We start from the raw sequence: 21,488 nt of genomic DNA, 5'->3' as shown, positions 1-21,488 counted from the left end.
GAACAATTAACATTCATGAAGCACAGCAGTCTCAGACAGCATCTGAGGGACCTGCTATCATTGCAAAGGGTATATGAATATGGAATCAAAGGATTGTTTGCAATGTTGGAGAGCCAAACTTGTAATATTAATTACAATTGTAATTAGTGTAATGTCATGTTCGCACATGACCCTTAAAGGTCCCCAATTATACTATTTTTGGTTATTTTATATTATTATCATAAGGTCTACCATTGATTAGGTTTTTAAGGGAAAAATATTCCAATGATTTAAAAAAATAAATAAATAAATAATAATAAAAAAAAATAATAATGATTTTTTTCGCATGCTCTGTGTGGAACGGCTAACTGACTAGGAATAACACAAGGTTCTTCCCATCTCCTGCCCAGACCCACACTGGACTAGTGAGGAAACAAACATGGTGTCCACAAATCATCTGGGGCACTGTTCATGTTGAAAGCCACAGAGGAAAACCAGGAGCTGGTTCAATAATCAAGGGCCCTGTTCAAATGGTAATGTTTTTATATAATTGCAAACTATCGGGATTGCATACATAGCTACCCAGCTAGAGAGCTGTAAAGCACATTGACTGCTTACATCCAAGCTTTTATTATTGTAGCTGATAATACTTGTAGCTGAAAAAATTAAAAATGCCCTGACACAGCACAACATGGCCAGCTTTGCTAGTCATGTTTGAAATCCTACCTGCTGGTAGGATATCAAATTGAGCCTATCAAGATCAAGTATCTTTGTATTAAACTTCTTTAAATTTAATACTTCAAAAAAGTTCAGATATTATATGTTTGTCCCTGTCTAGCAGTATGTTGTTGGGGCTGTCAGAGATTAAACTTTTTTTTTTACGAAGAACAAGGATGCATTTAAGATGTCACTTAGTCCGCCAGAAAAAGAATTATGGCTTCAAAGGAATTTTCAAAGGTGTCTCAATAGATGGGACATTTTATTTTTTTTGCCCTAAAACACATTTCAGAAGTTTCCTTAGTATCTAGTAGTTCCCTCTGTCTTCACTTAGATTTGATGGAGAGTGTCCCATTGGTTGTATGTCACTGAATATTTTTTTAATTCATTAATATTAGCCCTTCTAGGTCACTCACTTAAAATGGATCAATTTTAATGAGGTCCAGAGGCACCCTGTACACTTGTGGCCCAAATGTTCAAGTCGTTCTTTTTTATTTCTTTGCGTAAGTTCATATTTTAAAAAAATGCCCTATGGGTGGTTTTAAAAATTAAAATCAATGTGTTTTTGAAGGCAATTTCCCTCTTTCTTTTTCTGGAAAATTGTCTTCATTACCTGGTAGTTTCATCCTTGAGATTATAACCCAATATCATTTTAATTAAACTCAGAAAGATACAGAATGATTAACCTTGAGTTACTTTCAAATAAAAAAGTAAAGAGCACATGTACATGAATGCTGTGGTATTTGTGTTAAATCTATAATACAGAATAGTTTCTGACTACAAGCAGGGAATTTACCTCACACTGTAAACACGGGCTACTACCAAATATTTAAAGATTGTATATACCTCCTATTTTTAAAATCTGGAAGTAGCGCTACCATCGTGGAATATAGCTATTATTGATATTAGCTGTACCATGTTATTTTCTTGATAGATTGCCTGGGCTGATACAGAACATGGGGGTAGTTCACAAAGCTGGATTACGGAGTTAGCTGGATAATTGTGCTTCCTGTAAGTGTAACCCAGAAAAGCTCTTTTTACTTCAGTCCATGTTCCAGATTTGGGAAGGTTCTGGGTTTTGCCCAGCCAAATCAGCAATCCTGCTTTGTGAAACAGTGCCCAGAACGTCATTCTGACACATGTAAAATCACTTATTTTTTCTACAAAGCCGTCTTTGGCTCTGTCTTCCCTCTTACCCCCGAGTCTGCTGTCTGTTGTGTTGAAAGTTTCTGCAGATGAATCAAATAAATGCTCCAGTCCTCAGCCCAGCTCAGCAAGCTCCTCGTATTTTCCTTCTTTCCATTCTTATGTTTTGCCTTGCTGCTTGTGTCCTGTTGTCATTTTGTCTTTTTTTCCCCTCCTCTCTCAGCTCTCTCAATTTCTTTTCGAGCAATGGCTGCTGGCACGCTACCGAGCCAAATGATAATGTTTCGGCAGGACGTAACGTGCAACCACCCGTGACAAGATCAGCATGTTAAGTCATTGTATGATTTTAGCACAATTGTGCCCAATCTCAACAGTGTTCATAGCAAGCTTGTAGCAAACCTGTGATGCGCGCATTGTCACAGTGATAATGTAACGTTAGCCCACTGCGAGTCCCTGGCGTTAGATTGGTGGGTTAAGGTGATGCTTCTATTCCATAATTCTGGCCTTGGAATTCCTGATGCCTAACCATTCCACACGGCCCAATCCAATGAACCATACACAGAGACAGGCAGCTTGCACATGTTCATCTGCAGGATAGACTAACCTCTTGAGGGGTCAATAAACTATTCTCTCAGTGATGTTAGACATGTGGAAGGCTGAAAAGCTGTAACAGAGTGTCCCTTTTCTTTAAATCACCGTTTTCAAAATCTCACCACAGGAAGTGATCTGGAATCAACTATTTAAGCACAGGTGCTGTTGCTGGGATCTCCTCCCTCACTCCTAGATCTGCCCTCCTCTACCCCTCTGGAAATACACCTCCCAACTTCAGCCTATTCAGGTTTTACCTCCTCCCCACTCACTCTTGGTGAAGCAAGTAAAGTAAATAAATAAATAAAATAAAATAAAAAAAAAACCTTTTCCTACCAGATGAGCAGGTTCATCAGTAGAAAGCCAGCCTGCAGCAGGAAAACAAGGCCAAGTGTCCAATTTCATACAGAGGAAGACGGGGGGATTGACTTATTCCACAATTGCTGTCATGACTGATCAGGCTCTGGCAGGCTGAGACAGGCACAATTGTTGCCAGGATGCGGAGGCATCTGTCCTGTGCCTTGGCAGTAATGGAAAAGTAGCCGTGCCGCATAAACTCAGAGGTCCCCTTAGATTCAACATTTATCTTCAGGTCGTACAATTCAATTCAAATGTTATTTAAGATAAAACGAAAAAAAAAACTAATTAAAAACACTTCATTTTAATGCAAAAATATATGCACACATTCATGTGTATGTGTATTAGCAAGTTAATGTCAATTAATATCAGAAAAAAATCATTGTATTGTCATAATATTTTTATTAGAACTAGTATGCCTTTCTTTTACATTTATCAAATATAGTTAATATCAAAATGGCAGTAACTTTTATGCTGCATTTTATAGTTCATAATCCATTTGCGATGTATTCAGAACTACTGCATAATAAAAAAAAACCCTCTTCCTAGTGTCAGGGGACCACAGCCCACTGTCAGAAGCTAAATTGGTTTAACTACAGCAGCATCCAATGACCATGGAGCACGTTTGGCTTAGACAGCTCTCTGGCTGGCTCTTCCCCTGGAGGACCAATCTTGCCAAAACAGAAGCATTTTGGAAGCAGAAGAGGAACCATCATGTCTTTCGGATGTCTCGGAGCCTTATGTTCCGCATTTTCATGAACATAAGGTGAATGCTGAACACTGAATATTATTTAGTCCCTGTGGGCTAACACAAACCCATCTCAATCTCATTTATACTGGCTGTTCTCTCCATGATTGATGATGTTCTTTGTGCTCGCCTATATGGTGAGAATTTTCTTGGTCCCAAAACGTCAGTCATTGCATTTGGTTCTACTGGCCGTTTTCTTCAGACTTCCCACCCCCACAACACCGCGCTATTTATCATCATCATTGCTACAATTACACTTATTATGCCCCGCTTAAATGGATGTATCTACAATGGGATAGCGAGAAACAAAAGGATCCAAAACCATCAACCACATGTGACAAGGCTAATTACTCAAGTCCATTTGTTTTGATGGGGTTAAAAACGACTATTCGAAAAACATAAGACTGCAGAGGGTGGCATTGCGTGTTCTAGACGTACCGCAGCACGACTTCGCCATTGTCTTTGAGCTCCTTGTATTTTTACACCTCTGCCATCATTATGGGGGGGGGGGGGATAGGGGGATTGGTGGTTTGAAAAAGGCCATCACAAGGGATGTAATTACTCATCTTTGAGAGGGGTGGAGTTCGGCCATTTTGATCACCAAAGGGGCCAAAATTACACATGCGCATTGCTCTCCCCTTAAATGTCACGTGCTCAAACCGGAGGCTGTAATGAAAAACCGCTGTAATGGACCGGTGGATGTCGCGGAGGAGCTGATGCATCCGCGAAAGGCCGCTCGGAACAATTTGTAAAACTATCACGCTGTGAAAACACGATCCTCTGGGATCCTTTAGCAGTAAACAGCTTTGATGTGCACAGCGGTGTCCTGCGGGCCTCGGCGAAAGTAAACGATAGGTTTCCACCTGCACAGCGTGATACTCGCTTTCATCCCGTTCACTTTTACCTGCCTCCTCCACGTTTGCTTTATGGCAAGGAGAGCCAGATGCCCTGTGTAATTGCTTTAAATGGAATCTAAGCACCAGCAAATATTATGATCTTAATAATGTGGTGGGTTTGTGTGTTTTTTTGGCAGGGAACATAGTTTTTCCATATGCATGTGACTTAGATGATATTTAAAAAACTAGGGGTTACTGTCCAAGCATATGGTCCAGGCATAAAAACACTGATTTTGACATACTTCATTAGTGGTAGCAGAACTCATTTCTGGCTACAGGCTAAATCATATGAAAGACTTCAAATGTACTTGAAATTAAGAATGTTGCAAGTAATTCAACTGCAATGCATACTTCATAACATACTTAAACATAGCAGGTAATTCAACTGCAATGCATACTTCATAACAACAAAAGTCAGTTTCTCAAATTCACTGCAACAACCACTGCTAATAAATAATTATTCAAAATGTAAATCTGTTGTCAAACTCCATTTGACATGGCAAAGAAATATAAAAAAGGTTTTAAGTGGTGCATTAAATCGGTGATCCTGAAATGCAAAATTGACATTTTTATGCAAATTATGTATTCATTTAATACAACCAACACACACTGAATCTTGTGAATAAGTACACCTCAAATATACATTTTTGTAGCCTAAAGCACAAGATGTAGGCCATTTCAATTCTCTAATTGAATTCACAGTGCACTTCTTCAGATATCTGCAATTTAACAACTAGGGAAGCGTATAATTTAATGAAACACTTTCATAATAATTATCACTGTATTCCACTAAACCAGCATACTTCACTGAAACATAATGCTGTAACCACGGTATGCAGTCGATCTCCTGTAGCTACAATAATGAGAGACACCGTTAAACACATATAATGAGAGCAGCAAATAAACGGCTATTGATTTGCGGCTACTTAAGTCACAAGCAGAGCAAACAGCTATGGCAACTGCTTTGTGTACCTTTTCAAATAACACAGGTACTGTGCAATAAAAATCAATGCATTAAAACAAAGCATATCCCATATGTTAGGGTTCAAACTTTAATTACAATGTATTAATGCTGCTGAAACCTGGCCTTGAAATGAATATACTGTACATACCCTTACAGCTATTAAAAAAGGTGCCATGATCCTGTCTACCAAGGGGTTTGACCAAGTTCAGCTCCAAACAATGGCCCAGTAAGTGGAAAATTACATTAAATTACCTTTGCTTTTCAACACTTGGCTAATTAAAGGGACCAGGGCTGCTTGATTAGAGATGCTATTCTCTACATTGGAAAGGAATTAATTTGTGAATGCCCTCCAAACCCAGGGGTGCTATATTGGGGGGTTGGGGTGGGGGAGGGGGAGGGTTTGGGGGTAGAATTGGGTATAATTTGGTGTTAACTTTGTTACACTTACCAACCATTTTCATGGGTGATCTTTGGGTAACATTTTCTATTTTAAAAAATCACTGTAGTTTATAAAAGGCAAATCCCATGAGCACTGGGTGCACACTGTGTGCTCATCCCATTGGCCCGTCCGTTTCACCCTCTTGCGTCTTGCCTCGTCAGTCAGTGTGTGAAAGTTGAACAAATGCTGCTGGCCACCTAACATTATCTAGCTAACATTAGCCAGCAAGCTAATATGACAGTAAAAATGTTACAAGGTGGCAGCATATATTGGGTGTGAAAAGACCAGGAGAAACAATCGATCAGACAACAAAAAAAAGAGAAATGAGGACAAGGACAGGAAATAACAAGAGCAGGCAAAGTAAAAGAACAAGTTGTTCAATGAAAAGTGGTTAGATTGCGAGTGGCTAGGGTATGATCAGACGAAAAATTCTCATGTTCCGCACAATTATTTCTTTGTTACTGTTTCTGGCACGGATGTGTACAAGCTGTCTGTCTAATTTTGAAATTAATATTTTGGCTCGAGGAATGACTGATAAATGAGAACTGAAAAAGAAATGGAAAAATCAAGAAAAAGGGGGCTGGACCACTCCTCAGTGCCCAGCCCACCCCTGGAGAGTGATTGACAGATACAGACTTTGAAAAGCAATACGTTCAAATTTAAATCTCAATACATGAAGCAAAATGCAATATGCAGTCATCAAAAAGCAATATTCCCAAAGCAAAAAGCAATACACAAAGAGAAATGCGATGCAGCTGACTAGAAGCAAGAAGCAAATCAGGTTAGCGGTACATTAATCTTCACATGTGCATTGTATTTCATGTGTGTGCAGGCTCTGGCATTTCACTTTGGCATTAATAATTTTTCATCATGCGTATGTGCGCACTCATGCGCATTTGCATGTACGTTTTACAATACAATTCTCATCCTGTGTTACTGAAGTGAAAGCACTGTACTGTACTGCTATAGCCAAAAGCTGCTGTTTCACTCTTTGAACAATGCACCATATCTAACCTTGCAGGGGATATCACACTGCCACATTAAAAATGTATGTGGTCCAATAAAAATATAATGAAATCACAGAAAAGAAAATGTTCAGAATGGGCTTTTCATCCTGGTCCCGAATTCAGAAAGTCAGGAGTGGACTCTTTTTCAAGTGAAAGGGCAAATGAATTGGCATGTGGCTGCTGCTGTCCATACTGATCGCAAGGTCTAGCTTTAGTGTGTTCTTCATTGGTGTTTGTTGGGAAACTGGGGCACTGGCCATGGGGAGAAAAAAAAAAACTGACATAAATACTGACACACGTGGCTCAATGACCAGCGATTCTCTCACTGCCCCCGTCCTACCTGCCAAGGCTGAGGTCAGACAGCTGCTGTTAGTCCATGAGCTGCCTCCTGCTGATGGCACCACTCCTGTCACGTCCAACCTCCACCCCTGCCCTGACCCACCCTCCGCTGGCCATGTCTTCATCCCAGCACACTGGGGGAAAAAAGGAGGGAGGGGGGACACAACAACACTTTTCAGTCCTAACATCAAGAAGGTCACATTGGTTGCTGCACAAGCAGCCAAAACCAGGCTGCGTTTTTGAAGCTTGCTTCTTCGTCTCGTTCAGAGACATCGCTCATTAGCACCAGTGCGGTTGGCTCCAGTGTATGCATTTCCGCCACCCGTTTCTGTATAAATTAATGGTAACAATAAGGTCAAAATAAGTCAGTGATTTCTTTCCACAAGAAAATGTAGTCGCAATAGGTGTTTTTTCTTCAACTAATGTTATTGTGCTATTTGGACAAGACCGTAATATTTTGTGGACGAATTGCATCATTGCACCGGGCATGGTGGCATAGTGGTTAGCACTGTCGGCTCGCAGCACAAGAGAGGCAGCTGCCCACTGCTCCTAGGTAACTAAGGATGGGTTAAATGCAGAGGACAAATTACCCCACGGGGTTCAATAAAGTATATCTTCTTCTATCTTCTTGTATCTCACACACTTAGTGGACGACCGGACTTAATGTCCCTACTGCGCTGTCTCTGGCTCAGATTTGCACAAAATGGCGCCCCCCCCCCAAACTTCACTTCCTGGGCTTTGAAATGCTTTTCACCAAGCCTATGGAGAGTTAATGGGTGACGTCACAGTGACTTTGTCCATATTTTTCTATAATCTATGTTGTTACATAAATGTGTGCTCTAAAAAATATATTAAATTGAGTTAACATCCCCTGACCATAAAAACTTTTTGTATCAACCCTGTTGATTTATGCAGTATATTGTTATGGGAAATATGGCCTCTTAGCTGCAAACATATCTACACAACAAATTTGTTTGCTATTGATCTTTGATAAAAAATCTACATCTGAAATATTTTATGTCCCTCAATATCTGTGTAATTGTAATCAATATTACATTCTGCAAATTTACAAGTATTAATGAAAGGCAATTCTGCATTTCAAGTGTCCCAGGTTTTCATAGCAATGCCAAGTATGGGCAAAAACTTTAAGATTTCAGATGTGTATATGAAGGGATAAATCGTATGGTTTTGTCTCCAGATAATAAGGGATTTTGTCAGAGTAAAAGAAGCCAAACATTGCAAGGTATACCTCTAATAAGAAGAGACAGAAAATGTTTCAGAGAATTCCAGTTCGAATGATTTCAACCATTTTGCTGCAGTCCTGTAGTAAAGTAATTTTCATTGATTTTCACATTTGTGTCCAGATTCCCACACACCACTATTTCCCTGTAAATCCAACAGCCTCTGACCTCTCAAAATCCCATTTGTCAATTATTAAATGATACTTCATACCCTTTAATGATTGAAAAAGTGAGGTCCACAACAATTGTGGATCGGAAAGAAGATGTCTGACCCCCAAAATGTTTCTAAATTGACCCAATATTTTAGGTAAATGTTTTACAGATGGATTTTTGCATTTATTTATACATGCTTAACCCAAAATAAATCTGGATTCCTTTATATACTCATTATTAGAAAGCAAAATAAACATGCCAACTATTAGGAAAAATAGCCATAATGCCCATCATAAGATATGGGATTAAACTTTAAATAGAGTAAAGTGGATCCTTTCTTAAATTGTTTCCATTTGATTTTGTTAATAATTGGAAGTAAACTTATCCTCCAGATCTAATAAAATGGAAAGACCTTATAGGATACCACTCGTATATTGAAAGGAATAAGGCAAAGAAAAGTAATAATGAAATACTGAAGATCAATTTGAAATTACATACTGATAAAAAGAATATTGGCTCTTTTAGAATGAATACATGAAAAGAGCTAAATCAAGAGAAAACCCATTTTAAAAAATTCAATTATCTTACATTTCAGATATCCCCACTGCCATGAAGCTATATTACTATGTACTAAGACTATCATGCTTGAAATGTATATGAAAGTGTAATTTGTAAGTGGCTCTCTAAAAGTGCCTCTTAGAAGATGAATATGGAATATAAAAATATATAAAATAAATAAGTATGGCAGACAAATGAACAAATGAGAGCAACAAGACCAACCCTGTGCTGAGCTTTGTTAACCGAGCCCTTGTAGCTCTTGGATAGCTGGTATACGTAGACATTTGGCACCATTTTGTTTCTTCCCTTCTACCTTTCCAGGGGACAAACATCACTGACATTTTTGAGAAAGTGTAGGGTTCAACTACGATGAAGCAACATGATACCAACAAGCCTCTCTTCCTATGTGTCTCCAGACAGCATATGGCATATATTAAGCCCTTTAACCCACTAACACCTGGTTCCTTCCATTACTACTGTCCATAGTATTGCAATTCTGTAGTTACAATTGAATAGAAACATAAATGTGAACAAGAAGGGAAAAAAAATGTGTACTTCAGCTTGACTGAGTGAGCGTCTGCTCTAGCATACCAACAAACTCCATTGCAGCCTTCAGCGAATGAGTGGAACTGGACATATTATCCATAAGCCTTTACAGGCTTTTTATAGATATTATCCTTGTCTATATCAGACAGTATGTTATCTGTTCCTTTATGGGTGCTATCCTCCCCCCCCACCACCCCACCCCCCCAAAGTAAATATGTCAAGGATTCAATTCAGCAATAAAACTCCTTTTTGCTTCGCATCTGTTGGTGTCAGTACAATGAGCAGAATGAATGAGATGCAGGTTGTATTTTACAGAGATAAAAGGAAAGTGCAGGTAGCTGCATAAACAGGCAAAAGGGCATCGTAAATAAATGCAGAAATAAATACAGGAGATTTCTTTGTAGCATAACAGAAAGTTGTCGCATGGGCCCTGCTTTTACGGTCATCGCTCACACTATATCAACGTGACAGCCCTGGTGGAATTTCCAGCATGATTCCAGTCTGGTTTTAAGATGGTCCAGTTGGTTTTTATCTGGTTTGAAGCTGGTTTGAAGATGGTCAAGCTGGCAACAAGATGGTTGAGATGACAACCATGCTGGCAAGACCATGTGGGCCAGCTTGGTACAGGCAACAGACCATCACCAAAATTCCAGGTGGTATACAGCTGGAGGAGAAGTTGGTTCCAGCTAGAAATCATCTGGAATTTCCACCAGGAAGGGTCCAAAGTTGGATCAACATCCTGCTGTGGTGGAAATAGAGGCAAAGGTCTGGCATAGAGCACTGGACTCGGGGCCTGGGAATCATGGGCAGAAGTCTAAATTAGTTGGAAGGACACTAAACTCAAGACCAGACAGGTCTAGAAAGAAACTCAATCCCAAGTGAAGTACTGCTGCTTGAATGAGATATGTCACCAGATGACTCCAGTGAATGTTTTATCATTGCCTGATATGGTTGCATGAAATAATTAATATTTCAATGCACTAGTTGTCTTATGGTTTAAACATCTGAGTTACATATAGCTTAATATGGTGTATAATAACATGTTATGTTATTTCTAACTGTCTTTTGTATTTGATAGCATCTCTAATAAAGGTTATTCCCTCTTGGTTCCTTCCATGGATATCTAATTCCTTTTCATCTGATGTGCTAAGAGTCATTGAGTGTTATATCTACTGTGTGTACACTCTGAATTAATAAGCAGTTACATAGAAACTTCTATGATCTTCTGCCCTACATGAAGAATGGAATTTCTTAGGTTTTCATCAGTGTGACATGCACCATAATATATTTTTTAAGTCTCTTATCAGAAGAAATTATGATTTTAAATATATGATATATTTGAGGTCATGAAGTTGCTGCTTTTTTATAGAAATGAAAACACACCAAAGCATGCAATTTTGAAAGGGAATGCATAATGGAATTGCGTCTCTGTGTAAATATATTCCTTTTCATTAACCTGACATGCTTTGGAAAATGATACTAAATAGTAGCCTCATCCGATATAAGTATGATTAAAGAAAAATAAAACCTCTGTTCTTCCAATGAGGTTTTTCTGTTGAGATGGCACATTTACTGAGGAATATAATTTAATGCATGCTGTATGAGAAGAAATTAAAAGGAACCAAGCCAAAATTGCAGTGATCAGGGAGGTGTTTGAATTCTGATTATCGCTGGTTCTGTTATTTTCTTTCCCCGTTTGTGAGGCAGGAACACCGTAATAATTTGTCATTGGAGAGAACTGTGAGATTAATATTCAATTTACAACAAACTGGCAAAAGCATTGGCTAGTTACTGTAAAGGCGGACACTTCCACCATTTTACCATGAGATCAGTCTCCAACTGAAGCTTTCTAAAGGCCATAGAGTCTACATTCTCTCCTGTGTAATAACTTTAAGGATAGCAAACCTGTTCAACATATATGCGTACAGCAAACAGCTTCACACCAAAAAAATAAGTAGAAGCTTAGATCATTTTACCTTATATGTGGTTACCTAAAAATAAGCATCTGGTCCATTTCCTTGATCAATATAACAAATCATCACACACACACATATCTGTTAACAGATTTTGATGATGGAGCTCTTTTTTGATGCAGAATGTGAAAGATACTCTGTTGAGGAATAGGGTAATGTTTTTCATTTTCATTGTCAGCTGCCAGTAGAACAGTGTCACTGAGTGTGTGTCTGAAATTCTTAAAATGCGTTTCAGTTGTTTGGACTGTTTTGGTGGTGTTAAAATTTTTAAAAAATCACTGGATGTGCCTGTGAAAATAAAATTCATATTTTGGGAATTGAAAAACACCAGAAGGCATACAATTTATTATTATTAGTATTATTATTATCATCATAACATACCATTTTGTGCATTCTTAAAATTCAGTATACAAAAAAGAATAAATGAACAGCATCCATATGTAATTAGATAGTCTCTAGCAGAAACACTTCTGGCAATTTAATACTGTACCAAGGGCATGATGGGAAATCATACATGAGAGCAGATAGGTTAGAGAATGGCTGCAGGCATGCTGTACATGGGGAAATTAAATTAAACGAATGTGGGAAATGCAGATGTGACATGCAACTGGTCATTTAAATGGTAATGCAGATAGCATTCTGATTGGCTAGCGCATGGGCACTTTGGCACAACATCAGCTCTGTATGTTCTTAATCCCACATACATTTTCACTGTTAAAATACACAAATTCATAAGTACACCTCTTTTTTAAGCTTTAGAGTTTGGAGAGGATGTTTATGCCAAAAATGCCACTGAGGTGGTGAGGGGAGAGGACATTGTGACAGAGGACATCCTTTGGGGACTGGAGGCTGAGGGATTTTATCCCCCCCCCCACCCACACACACACACACACACACTCACACACACTCACACCCACATAGTTGGGGACGGGGGGACGGGGACGGGGGGAATTGAATGAATGCACAGAGCAGTTGTTCCTCTTTTACAGTCAATTACTGCATTTAAACAATATTGCCAAGTTCTAGTGATGTCTGTGAAGCAGATAGGATTTTTTACTCTGGCCCAAATAGACCCTTTCTGTTCCTCCAATGGGATTGCCAATATCTATACATAACATTTGACATTTTAAGTCTGCAACATTGGGATCCTAAAACGGTCATTACATGATAAACCGTCCAGTATGTCTCCTTCCAGCTTTTAAAAACAATGATGGAGATAAACCTGAAATCCGGCCGTAATCCTGGCACTATCCCTTAGCACTTTGGAGACACTTTTTTTAATTTTCTGTGGCCACCCAGAGGAGAACAACCACGAGGTCCTCATTTAGTGCCAATCTATATTCTCTGTTGCTTAAAAGCACAAAACAGTCCCTACTGAGGCACCAGAAACATCTGTGAAAGAGGATAGAAATTATTTATATCCTTCTGGGCTTGAACCTAATTAAAAGTGTGACCTCATCTCAAAGAAAATGATATGCCAGCTTTCCTTTTATTTTTTTTTCCACAAAACATCTCGAGAAGGAAACGCTGAAACAGAAACAGATTCCCGATTCAGGAAACGGGATTAAAGTCACGGTTCTCATATCAGCGCTGAACATTTGAGCGGACTTTGAGCCGACATCGCGGCAGCGAAAAAAATCATTGTGTTTCTTTTCTTTTGGGGGTCACCTTTCGGGGTTCCCTGTCAAATAGGGTGGGGGTGCACTAGCACCCACCAAAATATCTACATACAAGATACTGCTCTGCAGTTGGATGGACTGCTAAAGAATATGTGTGCTGTTGCAGAGGAATGAAACTGCAACGCTATATCTAATTAACAAAGTATAGAAAAATATTTCCCTGTAGAGCCATTCGATACATTAGATAACACAGGACAGGTAAGCCGGTGGTTAAGAGAATATTGGGCATTAGAGGACTGAACGCTTAATTGGTTACAGCGATGGACACCACCTGTGACAGGCAGTTGACAGGTGTGACTTGGTCGGTGTCTGGGTCCCACCACACAATACCCTTTCTCTTGGGTCAGTTGTGCACCTCCATTGTTTTCTGGCACAAACTGCAAATGAGACAACCTCCTCTGATTCAAAGTCTGTGTGACCTTAATCAGTGAACCATGAACTTGAAAAAAAATAAAAATTTTAAGCAGTGGCTTGACATGACATTTTGTGCTTCAAAGGAGAGGGCGTGCTCATCTGCGCTTTCCCAAATTGACAGGAGGTTTCAAGTTTATGAGTACACACACACACACAATTTACACAGTCCAAACTGGGAGAAAGTGGGGAGGGGGAGGAAGGTTTCATATGATTAGCAGCATTCACTGCATGCTGGATTTTATAAACTAAAGAAGAAAAAGGTGGCATTTACAGGAACCATTCCATTTTAGTCAGCTGTGCTGGCCTACGCCCAGATTCAATCTATTCACAGAGCTCTTTATCAAAAACTTTAAATAAAAAAAGAATTAAGTAAACCTGGACCTGAACCTACATTAAATAGCTATTTGGTAATGTGCCCCACTTGAAATTAAGCTCTCTGAGCCCCTGGGGTATTCTGGCTGCCGGTACTGAAGACAGGGGAATACTTCATGCGTGGTGTTTCAGTAAATTGTTCAAATGCTATGCAGCAGTTGAACAATTACTCACTGCATGCACTAATGAAAATAGAGACAAGAAAACAGAACTATGGCAGGTTAATAACCGGTAAGTTACCTTCTTCCAAATGCAATTACTTCAAATCTATGTCTGGCACAAAATTAGTCATTTTTCAATAAGGCCATGGGAGAGATAATACAGTCCCCCTTCACCCACACGTTATATACCAGTACATTCTCCACTCAAGGTGATCTGTAATACATCATATGAAGGGCAGCTGGCTGCTTTTTGTTACCTGATGAAGGATGACACGTGGCTCAATTCTGCCCACGTTTTACAGTCCAGCTGAGCCAAACGCCTGCCAGGCTAGGCTGACAGCTTTTTGGACCGAGCGCTGTTTCTGTCTCCGTTGGGCGTGGAAACTTTCCAAGACCTTTTGTGTTTGAAACTTTTTTTTTTAAGGACAACACTGACAAAATCTCCCTGATTGGAGAGGGGCAGTGCCACAATCCCAAATAGGTCAGCGTTCGGGTAGGTAATTATTGGGCGAACTGCATTCACATCTGTGCGGCGCTCGATGTGAACGGGCATCTTTGCGGGGAGAAAAGACGCACGCACGTACACACGCACGCCCGCACGCGACATTCAGAGCAGCCCGCAAGCGAAGCCTGACACATTCTCTCCTGAGGAATGTCCAAACCCAGCAGAGGTCACACGCATGGGAGCGGAGCCGGGGCCGCTGGAAACCTTGTCGGGGCAGCCACAAACCCATGGATGATGAAGAGGAAGGCGATGCTGTCGTCTCCAGCACGCAGTCATTATTATTCATTCTGCATGTATGCCTGCGTGACACAATCATTCGTTTTAATAATGAAACTCCAGAGGATTTTTACTATTACTTTGTACATGTCAGTAGCTTTTTAAAAAAAAAAAATTTTCAGACAGTTGTGCAATCGATGGGGTACTGTTAAGAATGTTCCTGAAGCTTTGAGTTTCCGCCCTACTTGGCCTGTCAGAAAAGCCTGAGAAACTGAGACACTGTCCCCCACTCGCATGAAAACCATTTAACACCTTTACTTGTCAGAAATTTATGCACCAATGAAGATTATACAGTGATGTGCGTAGAGATGTAGGATTAAAGGAAAGAATGAATAAAAGAAATAGAGCAATTTGGCAGTGGGGTAATGGTGACATCCCAGCAATGTCATTATGGAAATAAAATATGAAATGGCACACGCATAAAAGTGAGATATTCACCAACCAAAGGTAAAATACAATCGGGTCTCTCGTTTTGCCTACCTTTGGTCATCTATCATAACAAATCCATTTCTAGGAAATGGATTGCTGTGAAGATTGACAAGTGATAAATGTTGATCTCAGCCTTTCACAAAGTATCCATAGAGAAAGGAGAAGTCATTAGTCAATAAAAGAAGGCCAGTTTATTATAATCAAGGCCACATGCTAAAGGGCATAGCCAAAAGAGTAGGTAGGAATCCAAAATTCTGTGAAATTGGCTTGTTAACAAGGTTGTGTCTCAGTGAGACAACAGCTATAAGCCTGCATCTCCAGGATGGCTGTGATCTTCTCACACTCTTACTGTAAATATGGTAGAAAACCTACACTAAGGAGTAGGGGCAGTAAATATGGTAGAAAACCTGGACTCCAATAAGGAGCAGGGCCAGTATCTTATAGCAAAAATGTGGGCAGAACTAATATACTCTGAGCATTTTCTTTCTCCTTGTGTTGTGAATATGTGTAACTTCATATTGGACAGTAAATGTGTGTGTGTGCGTGTGTGTGGCAGTTCTATTCTCATAAGCTATTTAATAAAATGCATAGTAGATCTATTGTCGCTAAATGATAAATTGTCAATTGTGACATTTGCCATTCTTATTGAATGATAAATCACATGTTTATCATATCCCTTCTTATTGGATGATGAATCATATATGGATCCAAGCAGTAAACTCTCTCTTCCTCCATGCTGAATTCACCCTGGCATGAGTGTTCAATTCACTGGGAAACAGATTAAATTGTGTTGCTGCCACTCTTAAGTTCGCTCCCTAATGGGAGTCAGTTCCAGCATTTATAAGGCGGCCCTGATCACATACAGCATTGTGAAAAAGTATTTGCTTCCTTCCTGATTTACTCTATTATTGAACACTTTTCATGCTAAATGATTTCCAATTTTTAGACAAAATATTAGAGAAAGCGAACCCGAGTAAACACAAAACACTTTATTATTTCATATATTTAATGAAAAAGGTTATCACAAGGCCATATCACCCACGTGAAAAAGTAATTGCCCCATTTAACTTAATAACTGGCTGCACCACCTTTAGCAGCAATAACTGCAACCAAACGCTTCCTATAATTTGATATCAGTCTTTCACATCGCTGTGGAGGAATTTCAGCCTTCTTTGCAGACATGCTTTAATTCAGACAAATTGGAAGGTTTTCAAGAATGGACTGCTTGTTTCAGGTGCTGCCACAGTAACTGCGTTAGGTTCAAGTCAGGACTTGGCAACTCCCAAACTTTCAGATGTGTACTTGCTTATGAGTTTTGGCATTCTCAAAAGTATTTTCTGGTACAGAACAGAATTCATGGTTCTTCCAGTAATGGCAAGTCGTCCATGCCCTGAGGCAGCAATGCATGTTTGACTGTTGATATGATGTTCTTATTGTGAAATGCTGCATTCGCCTTACGCCAGACATAACGGGACCTGTGTCATCCAAAAGGTTCCACTTTCGACACATCTGTTCATAGAATATTATCCCAAATGGCTCAGAGATCATCCAAGTGCTTTTTGCAAATGTGAGATGAGAGGTGATGTTTCTCTTGGTCAGTGGTGGTTTCCGGCTTGCTACTCTCGCATGCATCCCATTTCTACCCAGCCTCTTTCGTACTGTGGAGTCATGAACACTGACCTTGGCTGAGGCTACAGAGGCCTGCAGTTCCTAGAATGGTCTTCTGAGATCTTTTGTGACTTCCTGGAAGAGTTGTTGTGTTGCCCTTGGCAGGCCAGCCACTCCTCGTGAGATTCCCCACTGTTCTAAGTGTTCTCCATTTTGAGATAATGGCTCTCACTGTGGTTCGGTGGAGTCCCAGAGCCTTAAAAATGGACTGATATTTTTCAACAATTTTTTTTCTCATCTCTTCTGGAATTTCTTTTGATCGTGACATAGCGTGCTTGTAGAAACTTTGTGATGACAACACCACACTGATGGTAAGGTTCAATTTAAGGAAAGTTTAGGGCTGACAGCAATCAAGGCTGTGTTCAATCAGCTGAATATAATTATCAATTAATTTCAGTTCATTAATGTTAATTGGTTGATTGAGTGCAATCAGCATGCAATTATGTTTCACATGGGTGATATGGGTATTTCATTAAATAAATGAAAATAAATTTGAAGTGTGTTTTGTGTTTACTCCATTTCCTTTCGTCTACCATTACATTTTGTTCAGATGTCAATCAAAACAGTGTGACAAATATGCAATAATAGAAAAAAATCAAGAAGGGAGCAAATATTTTTTTATGGCACTATACCATAACACACAATCACAATATACCACTCCGTATGCAGACAACACCAAACAAAGGTATTATTATGATTATTATTATTATTATTATTATTATCATCATCATTACTAACATTTCAATTTTCATTGTGTGACACTACCTGTCTGGCCCCTCTTCAGCTATAAATGTCAGACACCAAATATTTCTGAGTATAGCTACTACCTGTCTCTCCCAACAAAAGAAAGAAATAAATGTACCTTTATTGTGGACTGTGACCCCCCCTCCCTCCCAGGCTTGTACATTGATATACATTCAGTATCTCTGAGCACAGATACCATGTAATTATTCACACTAAAACAAGAATGGTCCTGTTATAAACCACAATTGATCCGACACGGTCAATTCTGCTACCCCACAGTTAAAGGAGGGGTAGGTGAATCGAGGTTGTGGAAAATGTACTAAACGTCAGACGCAGACGTCTAAATTGGCGCAGAGGCCTCTGCCAGGGCAGGAAATGAAGCGGAGAAAATGACATTTGAGCCAAATTGAAAGGCAGTCATCTGTGCTGACAGGCCTGCCATTAAGGATCATGAGCGGATGGCTTCCGAACGCAGGTGAAAAGACACGGCGCAGGCCTCTTCCGCCCGCGATGTCCTACCCATTCGCTGCCTTCAAGATCTGGCATACCCACCATCTCCCCATGACTACCCACATCTCATCAGCTCATAGGAAAGCAACAATAAAAGGTTAAGTATGCAACGGAGAAGCGAAAGCAACGGATGTTCCATTTGGTCATGGCATGCTCTGGAGCTATTGCCTCACTCACTGTTGTACTACAAAGTGCTAAGATGTGGCAGCTAAAACTCATTGATTTAACGCACGACTATATTAACTGCAAGAATTTTAACACTGGGGGTTCCAAGCAGCTATTTTAATTGCCGGACTTTTTAAATTTATGAAACTATTTTAATTAGCAGATTTTAATCTAACTGTATGTGTGTTTAGTCTACGTGTATGTACAGGGTAAGGCAGCGTTATAGTGCTGTTCCTCTCCTGATACTGACTGACATTTTCAATGCCATGTTAGGTAATGTCATAGGACATCAGTCAGGGCGTCCTGGCATCCTCTGCACAGTGCCCCACCAGACTGGACATTCTAATAAAGTGTGAGACAGACCTCTCCTCTCCACGCCTCTCTCCATCAGCACCTCCCTCACTGTCTCTGTGACACTGATCACAAGCCTAGGACAGACACATCATCCATCTCTTGGATAGAAGGGACTGAGAAAGATGAAAAAAGACAGGTAAATCCTTCCCTTACTCAGCATCACATCCTCAAATATTGCTCCATTTGTCCCGTTTGCCTCAACGCCCTCTCTCCCCTCTTCTCTCCTCTCTGCGGGGTAAGGCAATCAAAGCCTAATGCAGTGGTAACCAACCCTGTTCCTGGAGATTTACCATCATGTAGGTCTTCATTTCAACCTTAATTTGGCACACCTGATTCTACAAATTAGCAGCTAACAGAGATCCCTAGCTGTCGAATGTGGTGTGCTAGGTTAGGATTAGTGTAGAAACCTACAGGATGGTAGATCTCCAAGAACAGGGTTAGTTACCATTGGCCTAAAGAATGCATGGACACACAGGTTGTGCACAGCCTGCTTGGGTCAGAGCATTAATGGTGGACCACAGTAAATTAATTATGGAACTGCATGAATGACCTCTCTCCCTTTTTCTTTATAGTCACTGTATAACAAAAAATATATATACAAGATACAAATAGTTCTTCATTTTTAAGGTGCAATAATGGATTTTTTAAATATTGGAACTTGTACTATCAAAACGTTCCTGCAAAAGAGCATCCGTGCTCAGTGAACCTACCCTGGGTAAATAAAGGTTAAATAAAATAATCATATTTTGCCAATATATCAGGCATTATGCAGAATTGTGCCCGTTTTACGCAGTTGATATTTTATATGAGGTATTTTCCACCACACAAAGATTTGACATTTAAGCTAATTTTCTCCAAAAGGCCAATGAGTAGCATGCCAATTTACATAGTAACCAATAAGTAATGCACATGCTGCAGGACAGCCAATCAGAAGTGAACCTGCAGTGCCAGAACACACATAGCTTGTCAGACATCCAGCTCACGTTTGCAAAATACATATCTACTCCAAAATGTCATTATTTTTTCTGAACTGTAAGCATCTTTATCATCTTTAAAATGCCAGTTCTAATGTCTAGATGTACATTTATACAAATACTGAATTGACATACATTCTGCTCACGTGCAGAACTTCTCACCCAAACTAAACCACACCTTTCAACAGGGGTTTTCACCATACATTGCAGCTTCACTTTGGTTTTCACTCACATTGACCATAGAACAACAAAAAATATACAGTTCCAATTTTCTGTGTAAATGGCGTGCACGTGTGTGTGTTTGTGCTTGCGTGTGCATGTGTGTTGATAATATCTTCAAGCTCTGAAGGGAACACAGAGGAGCCTTTTGTTTTCCTGGCCAATTTACATCTCTAAGTTAGTACATGATAAAACATGGAATGTTATCTTTGGAAAAAAATTACACTAAATTGGCCACAGACTCATTGAACACTCATTTCACTCATTAAATGAAGTACTCTCATCTAACAAAGTGATGATTGTTCATGACATATAATATTTGGCTTGGCAGTGAAAAGCACTACTATATATCCCACTGACCACTTGTAAACACAATTATTCTTCTCTTACCCTGCTCCCCACTGGTCAATATCTACTTCAACCAAAAGTACATTTCAAACAATCACAACATCTGTTGTTCATAGCAACCACTTATAGGTTATCACCGATATTAGTATAGACTAGACTAGTCTGGTAATGCCATGCTATTTCAGCCAATAAAACATGTTCAGTGAAAATAAAAGCCATTATTCTTCCACTTTGGTACTGGTTTCTTGTTGGTTAAAACTATTGCATACTGAGACTGTTTCTGCACTAAACAAAAATTCTAAATCATTTATCATTTCACACGTAAACCCTGCATCACATTGTCTCTTGGTCCATTCCTACGCTTGAACTGAACTCAAAATTAGATTGTGCATTGGAGAACTCCTTGTGAGATGCCGATTCCACATTTTTAGAGCGCAAACGGTGAGATTTAATCTAGTCAGCCTTTGCTCAATGTGATAATTCACCACACTTCCATTTTGTTTTTACTTAACCTTCAAACAAATGATTGAAATAGTTTTATTGCTTCGCATATATATGCTAAGCAAGCAGTGTAAGTCGTTCAAAGCCATGCAGAGGCAACCCCTGGACCTTTGTTCACCTGCAGCTCTTTCACACTGCAGGCAGGTCCTCATGAATGATGTGTGAATCAGTGTTTTGGGCACTTCCACCAAAGGGCTTGTTTAGCAGCACAGTCTGTAAAATGTCAAATTTCCATTTAAAAGACTCACCTGGAGCTCAGCCAGCTCTGTGGATTAATCATTCCTGAATAACTGATACAGAGGAGATAACAAGAAAAGACGGAGGTTGTGGAGACGCATCTCAACCAGAGGCCTGTTTCAGGCATCTGACACCATATTTCAGTTAGTCCTTCAATCAAACGAGCAACCATTACAGATTGTCAGCAGACCTGAATCAAAGTCAGGAACATCAGGGTCCAGAGGTCCAGTGCTTTCAACATGTTTCCATAGCATTACCCATGATCCTCAGCTCCAGAGCTG

General features: G+C 39.7%; 1 long non-coding RNA gene across 1 annotated transcript; it reads right to left on the bottom strand.

The window, feature by feature from the left end:
• Positions 1-5,780: 5,780 nt before the first annotated feature.
• LOC135241231 (uncharacterized) lies at positions 5,781-21,430 on the bottom strand. The gene is made up of 3 exons (XR_010325953.1): positions 21,219-21,430; positions 7,182-7,314; positions 5,781-7,093 (listed from the first exon to the last, which is right to left on the bottom strand). It is a non-coding gene; the product is annotated as an uncharacterized LOC135241231 (long non-coding RNA).
• Positions 21,431-21,488: the final 58 nt, after the last annotated feature.

The sequence above is a fragment of the Anguilla rostrata genome, chromosome 15, assembly GCF_018555375.3.
Source record: "Anguilla rostrata isolate EN2019 chromosome 15, ASM1855537v3, whole genome shotgun sequence".
In the NCBI taxonomy this organism is placed as follows: Eukaryota; Metazoa; Chordata; class Actinopteri; order Anguilliformes; family Anguillidae; genus Anguilla; species Anguilla rostrata.
The sequence above is the reverse complement of the archived record's forward strand: the minus strand, read 5'-3'. Positions and strand labels throughout refer to the sequence as shown.